Here is a 9,719-nt window from a genome sequence, read left to right as displayed (position 1 = left end):
TGAGAAACGAAAAATTATTGGAATTGATGGAAACATTGGACAGTTTGATAAAAGTATTGAACAGTGGAGCTCATATACAGAACGGTTTCAATATTTTGTTCTTGTAAATGACATGGATGAGGACAACATTGTGCCTCCATGTTTTAGTGTAATGGGGCCAAAGACATTTAATTTACTAGGCAGCCTGCTACAGCCAGTCAGAACAGGTAATAAGACGTATGGGGATATTGTGGAGATACTTAAAGGACATATTTCACCAGAACCACTAGTTAATGCTGAAAGGTTCAGGTTCCACAGGAGACATCAGGAAGAGGGAGAATCAGTAACAATGTTTGCTGCTGCATTAAAGAAACTACCAGAACACTGAGTTTAATGCTGTTCTAAATGACATCATTAGAGACAGACTAGTATGTGGGCTACGGAGTGAAGCTACACAAAAGAGACTGTTGACTGAAAGTCATCTGACCTTGGCAAAGGACATTGAAATCAGTGTGTCCATGGAATTAGCTGCTAAAGAGGCTCACCAGTTGAGTTCATCAGGAACTTAGTGGGTTCATCTAACAATCCTAATCACCAACTGATACATTTTAATCTCATACACAGGGTAAACCTTCCACCTAGAAAAAATTAATTAATGAAAAAAAATGTGTGAGACTTTGACTCTACTAAGCCTTTTCCTAGCTCGTTTGTGAGAACCAGTTTTAGCCTTCAGTCCTAGTTTTGTTTCACCTGCCTGTTTGCCTACCTGTGTATGACCATTGCCTGCCTGTGACCACGATTCCTGTCTTCTGTAAAGGCGTAATACACACCTGCTGCGCTCTGGGCGTGAATCTACACCTTTTTCTCCCTGAGTATTCATTACAGTACCCTAATGTTAAGTGTCATAAATGTATAGTTATTAGGAGCAGACATCTTTAAAGATAATAAGAAAGTGGGAAAAAGATAGAAACTAAATGAAATGATGAAAGTATAAAATAGTAACCATCTGGTGAGCTAATACCCTGACCCTACCACAAACCCACCAACCCCCTCCCCAACTGAGGGAGTTAATAAACCATACCCTTAGACGCTAGTCTTTAAGCTAGATGTACCTGCTATGCATAGCATCGCCCCAAAGAGGTTCATTCTAAATTATATGGATATGGCATTAGAAGTGCATTGACTGTTCCCTGTAACATGAATATATTGTTAGTCGAGTCACAAAATACAATTTGAATCAAAGCGACAAACAAGGGCAACAATAATGACTGGACTATTTAGCCCCTCTTGAGCATGTCTTAACAACAACAACAACAACATCAACAACAGAGGATGTGTTCATAGTCACCAACAGCGCCTACCCGCACACACAAACGTCAACCAATCGGCATTTTTATTTATTTTATTTTTATTTCCCCTTTATTTAACCAGGTAAGAAGCCAGTTGAGAACAAGTTCTCATTTCCAACTGTAACCTGGCCAAGATAAAGCACCAAGGCGCCCTGAAACCTGCGCTGTGAAACAAACGCACCAAAGCAGCACAGGAAAAAAGACATCAAGCTATGATGAATAAATGAAAACCTTTACCAGACGATAACTATCTTCCCTCAAATATAAAATAGAGACAATTAGTTACACAATCACCATCCTCCTGAGTTCACCCTCCCAACCCCCCCATTATATATATATATATATATATACACATGTACACACACACACACAACTGTACAGCTATCAGCTAGCTGGCAATTAGGTGTCCAGCCAGTGAGTAGCTTCTCCCTGCCTCGGTATCACTAACGCTAGCATACATCTCTAACAAGAAACAAGCCAGCAAACGTAATAGTAGCTCAAATTCCCTGAAGTAATATAAACTACATAGTTAGACTTGAAACCCAGTCAAAAGCCACATCACTATTTAACCAAACCCGTCTGGACCTCTATGGGTAAAGTAAAAGTATACAGAAAGAAAATGTAACTACCTGGCATAGTGTGGCTGTAGCTATAGTAACATCCTGGTAAACTTAGCGAGCTGGCTAAATAGCGCAGGCAACATTAGCTATGATCCAACTTTACCTGGCCTGTCATTATGGTGCTAGCCATCTAGCCAGCCAGCCAGTCAACATTAGCTATGATCCAACTTTACCTGGCCTGTCATTATGGTGCTAGCCATCTAGCCAGCCAGCCAGTCAACATTAGCTATGATCCAACTTTACCTGGCCTGTCATTATGGCGCTAGCCATCTAGCCAGCCAGCCAGTCAACATTAGCTATGATCCAACTTTACCTGGCCTGTCATTATGGCGCTAGCCATCTAGCCAGCCAGCCAGCCGATCCTATGAGTCATTTGGTTGTATCCTCATGTTCTAACAGTTCACTATCCACTGTATCCAAGTTCAAAAGACAGTTCCTCCTGATGTAGTAGACGGGAACAAGTCAGGGAGTTCTTTCCTCATGTATGTTTCAGCCGTCTTCACAGAGTCAAATGTGCGCTCACCATTCTTGGTTTACGTCCACAAAGTCGTCGGGTAGCAGCAGGCCGTATGCCGAGCCAGCCTGCCGCAGAAGCCTCTTCAGTGGGGAGAAAGCCATCCTCCTCTTGTGTAGTATGGGAGAAAGATCCGGAAAGATCATGATTCTGGCATCTCCGTACTTGAGCTATCCCTTTGCTCAGGCAGCAGAGAGGATACGGACAGTGTCCTGGTACCGTAGAAATGTAATGACAAATGCCCTGGGTGCAACCTGGCCAGGCAGCCGCCTCCGTAGGGTGCGATGGGTCCTCTCCATTTCCAGTGGGTGCGCGGAAGGGGGTAGATCCAGAATTTTGGGAATCCATTCCTGTAGAAAGGAGATGGCGTCTCGTCCCTCCACGGCCTCCGGGAAACCTTGAAATCTCAAATTCAAGCACTTTTGGAAATTTTCGTAAGAATCAAATTTCTCGAGTTTAGAGTTGGCATCTTCCAACTCCTTGTGCTTTTGATCCACTTCCAGGCGGACGTCCAGGATGGCAGCCTGTTGGTCAGCATGGTCTTTTTGTAACTTTGTCACTCGTTCCCTTTGTGACTTTCTGGTCTTCGTGGAGTTTATCGACCAGCACATCAATTTTGCTGAGGCGTTCAGAAAGTGTCTCTTGGATTTTAGTTATACCCTTGTCCATCACCATTCTGAACCATGCTGGTGCTTCTTCTGAGCTAGCATCCACCGAGGCCGAAGAAGGGCTGTGAGACACTAGCAGTTCTGGGGGGGGGGGGGGGGGGGCAGTGCCCCTGTGACAACAAGCTTGGACCCCCTTGTGGCCCCTCTAAATGCGGAGTCTCAAATAATTATCACAGAATACATTTTTGCGATCATGTTTTATTTTATTGATTTTTTTAGGTTGGGTCGGTTGGGGTCGTCCCAGGAGGGGTTGGAGGGTGTGTTGGGGTGGTCCCAGGAGGGGTTGGAGGGTGGGTTGGGGTGGTCCCAGGAGGGGTTGGAGGGTGGGTTGGGGTGGTCCCAGGAGGGGTTGGAGGGTGGGTTGGGGTGGTCCCCAGGAGGGGTTGGAGGGTGGGTTGGGGTGGTCCCAGGAGGGGTTGGAGGGTGGGTTGGGGTGGTCCCATGAGGGGTTGGAGGGTGGGTTGGGGTGGTCCCAGGAGGGGTTGGAGGGTGGGTTGGGGTGGTCCCAGGAGGGGTTGGAGGGTGGGTTGGGGTGGTCCCAGGAGGGGTTGGAGGGTGGGTTGGGGTGGTTCCAGGAGGGGTTGGAGGGTGGGTTGGGGTGGTCCCAGGAGGGGTTGGAGGGTGAGTTGATGCAGCTGAGGTGGGTGATTATATATGTGGTTTATTATAATTGTATTTATCTGCAATAACTCGTTTCCATAATATACTGATATATATGTTAACAGTATTGTGTCTCTAACTGTATAACCATTCCTGCTGCTATTTGTTCTGATATATATTTTAACAGTTTTATGTCTCTAGCTGTATAAACATTCCTGCGGCTATTTGTTCTTGTCTGTGTTCCTTTCAAATAACCGAAAGGTCGCTGGTTCTAATCCCCGAGCCGACTAGGTGAAAAATCTGTCGATGTGCCCTTGAGCAAGGCACTTAACCCTAATTGCTCCTGTAAGTCGCTCTGGATAAGAGCGTCTGCTAAATGACAAAAAAATATATATAAAAAAAAAAAGAATTAAAAAAAAAAAAAAAAACGTTGATCATAAAAAAAGGAAAAGTGCACAGTTTCAACTGAAAATCAGAGACAGGGAAATCAAGTCACATGCTTCCACTGTGGCAAGGTGGGACATCAGGTGTCTACATGCTGGTGGAAGGACATGGATTGTCCAGCCTGTGGTAAAAAGGGCCACATCGAACAAGCCTCCAGAAACAAAAAGAGAACAGAGAAAATGCTCACACTGTTGAGTAAGAGAACACTGAGGTGAGTGACTCATCAAACGAGGAAGTCACACTGAAAATCCTGACTATTTCCTGGCGGGCCGCACGGATACTATGTCTCCCCCTTGCTAGAGGGACAGCCGGTGCGTATGGAGATTGACACAGGGGCAGCTGTATCTCTTGTGTCAGAAAAAAGACACTGAAACACCTTCCACTTCAACCAGCGCACCTCTTGTTAAAGACTTACACAGGTGAATCTGTCGCTGTGAGAAACATCACTGATGTCACAGTTCAGGTAAACAGATAAACTGAAAAGCTGCCACTCTATGTTGTGAAAGGAGACTATGCATCACTACTGGGATGTTCATAGTTGGAGAAAATCACACTGGACTGGCCATCAGTGCATAAAATGACACATGGAGACACAGACCTACCTGCCATCTTAAAGAAACATGGAGAAGTCTTTAATGGACAGCTGGGTAGTATGAACGACATTACAGGGAAGCTTAGCATTAAGCCAGACAGCAAACCAACGTTTCTGAAAGCAGGACCTGTACCTTATGCTATCAGACCAGAAGTCAAGGCTGACTTGGACGCTTTAGTCAAGAACAAAGTACTGGAGCCGGTCAGCATGAGTGAATGCATGAGCAACACCCATCTACCAGTCCTTAACACTAGAACCGCCTGTTCTTTCAGCATATAAGAACCCGCTAGAGAAAGTTACCAGGCGTCCACTTTAGCATATGCATCAGATGCATATCAACCAGCAAGGTGCAAGGTGTGCAAACATGGTTTGTTAAATAAACACTTGATAAATAGTGCATAAACTATTGTAAAGGATTAATTACATGAAGAAGTATCGCACCATTATGCAGAAGTCACATGCACCATTATCAGTTTCTATCTGGTTTCTATTGGCCATTCATCCATTGGCGACAGAACAGCATATTTTAACTGGATGATGTTACTAGTTTTTGCTTAGTTGCCATAGCAATGCTGCCGCTGGAGTGGTCATGTGATAAATACATTGACAGCACAGATATTGTTGAGAAAAGTGACATTTGGAAATAGAGCTTCACCTCTTGAATGTGGAGAGTTATTTGATAAAGGTAAGTGTCATAGAAACTGCAGAATATGCTCTTTCAGATACAGCACTATATAGAAATCACAATGTTTTACCTGCATGTGACTCTGAAGGAGGATTTGATAAAGAGATGCTCCTTTCCCTGCGTCTTTACGTTCAGCTCAGCGGTCTCCCACACTGATAATAAAGTGGTTTATTGGTATCTTCCACTAGATGGCAGTAAACACATGCTGTGGCCAAACTTTACAACTGTATGTGTTCGGTTTCTTGGTCCTGGTGACTCCTGGGCCCTTATTCATAAAGGCAGTTTCCCAGAGGAGGAGTGCTGATCTAGGATCAGGTCCCCCCTGTCCATTTAATCTGTTTCATTATGATCTAAAAGGCTAAACTGATCCCAGATCAGTACTCCTACTCTTTATGAATACTGTCACAGGTGACTCCTCAAGATGAGGCTCATGATTTATAAGTTATATTATTTAAGAATCAATTAACATCATTAAATGAACTGCTTTGCCATGAACAGATCTGTGAGGTCTTAACTTAAAGGTGCTATATAGACTTTATGGTCATTTAAATGGGGTTGAACATTCATCCCATCAGATTGTGTAACGGATTTTAGGAGTTCAGAAAAATACTGACTGACCTCACCCTCTCTGACCTCACCCTGCTGAAACACACTCAAGTAAAGACCACATAGCTGCAGTTATACGCTTGTCAGGTTTTATCCACTTTTACAGCCAATGTATGGACTGGTATCCATATGAATCAGTGGAATATACAGACTAGTTAACCACCTCCCAATAAGAGTTCAGCAAATCTATTTTATTAGTCACATACACATATTTAGCAGATGCTATGGAGGGTGTAGCAAAATGCTTGTGTTCCTAGCTCAGTGCAGTAATATCTAACAATACACAACAATACACACAGATCTAAAAAGGAAAACAATGGAATTAAGAAATATAGAAATATTAGGAGGACATCAAGCATACAGCACTAAACAGACAGACATCTCAGGACATCAACAACTCCTGGGGGGGGCATATCAACATTCTACATGGACTTCCTCTCCTCGTCTCCTCTCCTTGTCTCCTCTCCTTGTCTCCTCTCCTTCATCTCAACTACATGAGAGAACTGGACAGATGAAAGCAATGTTTCCACACCTAGTACTATCTTAAGGGGCCAAGACAAATGCGCTGTAAGACGTTGGTACCCAGGTGATTATGTGTCTCTCTCCTCCCTGGTTGAATGATGCCAATGGATGAACGGGCGATGGAAACGGATAATGGGGCACGTTACTTTACAATTACATTAGAATGAACTGAACGATGAGGAGGGTGAAGAGGGTGAATTTAATTTAGAACAATGGTGTAATGATGATGAAGAGTTGTGGGTGGTCTAATTATTTTTACACATTTTGCCATGTGGTGTAGAGAAAATATTGCAGTTTTAAAGCAAGTATTCTGCAGTTATACACATTTTGCATTGGGGTGGAGAGAATATGTAGCCATTTTATAACCAATTTCATGCAATTCTACATATTTTGCCATGGGGGCAGAGAGAATTATTGCAGTTTTAAAGCAAATGTCCTGCAATTTTACCCATTTTTCCAAGATTGCTTGAGTTATCTTAATTAATTCAGACGATTTTGAGTGTATACTGGCTACGGCATCTCAAAAAGGACAAATAGGACTACTGCCTATTTTTTCACGATTTTCTAGCGAAGGTCTTTTAAGGTATTTTTAAGGGAGTATACTAGAACACTCGTTGGGTTTGGCTAGCCGAGTTCAGCGCCAGCCGAACTGAAGCATTATTCATGAGATTGATTCATGAGTTAAAACACTGGTAAGGACACAATACAGGGTCCCATACAATCAATAAATTACTCTTGTTTTCATATCTTTTCATGGATATCTTTTCACCGATATTTATTTATGTAATTCATCCTTTACAATTGTTTCTGCACTATTTATCAAGCTTTGGCACTCATGTTTACAGTAAATAATATGACCGTGAGCCTTGCAGGTTGATATAATTATCTTTTATGTTTTACTTTGTAAAAAGAAGCTGTTACTAGACTGTATTACTTACTATAACTCTATTACTAATCACATCTATAAATACTATTTATCAAATGTATTACATTGTCATGTTTTTATTGTATGGGAAACGAACATATGCTACATGTTTCAGTAGGCCTTTGTAGAATATTATACAACGTCTAATCCTGAATGCTGATTGGTTATAATATAAAACATATCCTTACATTCATTTTATGTACTTCTAAATATAGAACTATTCAAAATAAGTAACAAAATATTCTTAAGACATTCAATCAAGCAATATTATATTTTAGATGGTATTTATTTAGATTGATAACAACCCAGTAGATGAATCTGATGCGTATGCTAAAGGAGATGCCCAACAACGTCCCCTACTTAAGTCTGAACGGTCTATAATGCAGTGCCTTCAGAAAATATTCACATCCCTTGAATTTTTCCACATTTTGTTGTTACACAGCCTGAATTAAAAATGGATTAAATTGAGATTTTGTGTCACTGGCCTACACACAATACTCCATAATGTCAAAGTGGAATAATGTTTTACAAATTAATTTAAAATGAAAGATGAAATGTCTTGAGTCAACAAGTATTCAACCCCTTTGTTATGGCAAGCCTAAATAAGTTCAGGAGTAAAAATATGCTTAACAAGACACATAATAAGTTGCATGGACTCACATGTGTGCAATAATTGTGTTTAACAGGATTTTTGAATGACAACCTCATCTCTGTACCACACACAAACAATTATCTGTAAGGTCCCTCAGTCAAGCACTGAATTTCAAACACAAATTCAACCACAAAGACCACGGAGGTTTTCCAATGCCTCGCAAAGAAGGGCACCTATTGGTAGATGGGTAAAAATAAAATAAAAAGCAAACACTGAATATTCCTTTGAGCATGGTGAAGTTATTAATTACACATTGGATGGTGTGTCACTACAAAGATACAGGCGTCCTTCTTAACTCAGTTGCCGATGAGGAAGGAAACCGCTCAGGGATTTCACCATGAGGCCAATGGTGACTTTAAAACAGTTAGAGTTGAATGGCTGTGATAAGAGAAAACTGAGGATGGATCAACAACATTGTAGTTACTCCACAACACTAACCTAATTGACAGAGTGAAAAGAAGCCTGTACAATCTGAAACTTTTGTTGTGTCCGGCACACCCCACTCTTCCCGACACCACCATTCTCTTCTCTAGCAAATAAAACATCTATCTTCTGAATGAAGCTTGTAACGTCAGTACAGTAGCCTCTGCTTCAGAGAGGGGAGGGGCAGGTCGCCTAAACACACCCACTGGTAAAGACTTTCAGCTGGCAGGCAGACACTGGAATAAGTTGGAGTGACAGAGTGAGGGCTTTGCATAAGCACTTCATAGTGTTTTTTTGTGTGTGACTCGTAAAATAACACTTTTTAACCAGTTGTTTTTAAAATATCAGTTCTGTTCTAGAACACTATCGATCACTTTCGTTCCAAGTTCTGTTGCTGTTCCTTGAAAACATTTTTTTCTGGTTTTCGGTTCTGTTGATCTTGCTTCCTCTCGACTGCCTTTAACTTTTTAAGATAATTATTTTGATTGTTAGAGCGGCCAATGGAGTATCTGGTCAATAGATAGGTTTTCATCCAATATTCGAAATGTTTCCATGCGAAATTTTCTAAAATCTGCATAAAACAATATGCGCATTTTCCCTCCAGAGATGTTTCCATCAAACTGATTTTTTGTGGATAAAAGGCTGTACATGATAACGTAATTCCTTGTGTGGTTAAATTCCCATGTACCACATGGAAAACACAAGTTAAATGGGTTTCCATCGTATCTTCAACTCTACTGATGGTTTTGTCACTAAAGCTGTTGCATTATATAGCAAATGTGCCCACTCTGGCCATGGCACATGCCAACAACTCAGAGATACAGTGTGGGCATGGCTATATCGATATTATTTGTATTTCACAAATGGCAGCAAAGCATCGATCATCATGTTAGCTGAATAAGACCCTTCATATTTATTGGAAAGGAGCATCAAGCTCGTCACCTTGCACTTTCACCAACCTGTGTTCATCATAACTTATTTCATCTGTAGCCTAAAACTGCATGCTTTCCCGAGTCGTAGTGGGAGGACCACGCAACATATCGCGTGACTCCAAGTTTACTTTGATATGATGGTTATAGTGTATTATCAGTGCTTAATTTGATCCGGATCCTGCCGGAACAGGATCCGGCACCTCTCCGT

This window comes from Coregonus lavaretus (genome assembly GCF_964263955.1).
Source record: "Coregonus lavaretus genome assembly, contig: HAP1_SCAFFOLD_487, whole genome shotgun sequence".
Classification (NCBI taxonomy): domain Eukaryota; kingdom Metazoa; phylum Chordata; class Actinopteri; order Salmoniformes; family Salmonidae; genus Coregonus; species Coregonus lavaretus.
This window is presented reverse-complemented; position numbering follows the sequence as displayed.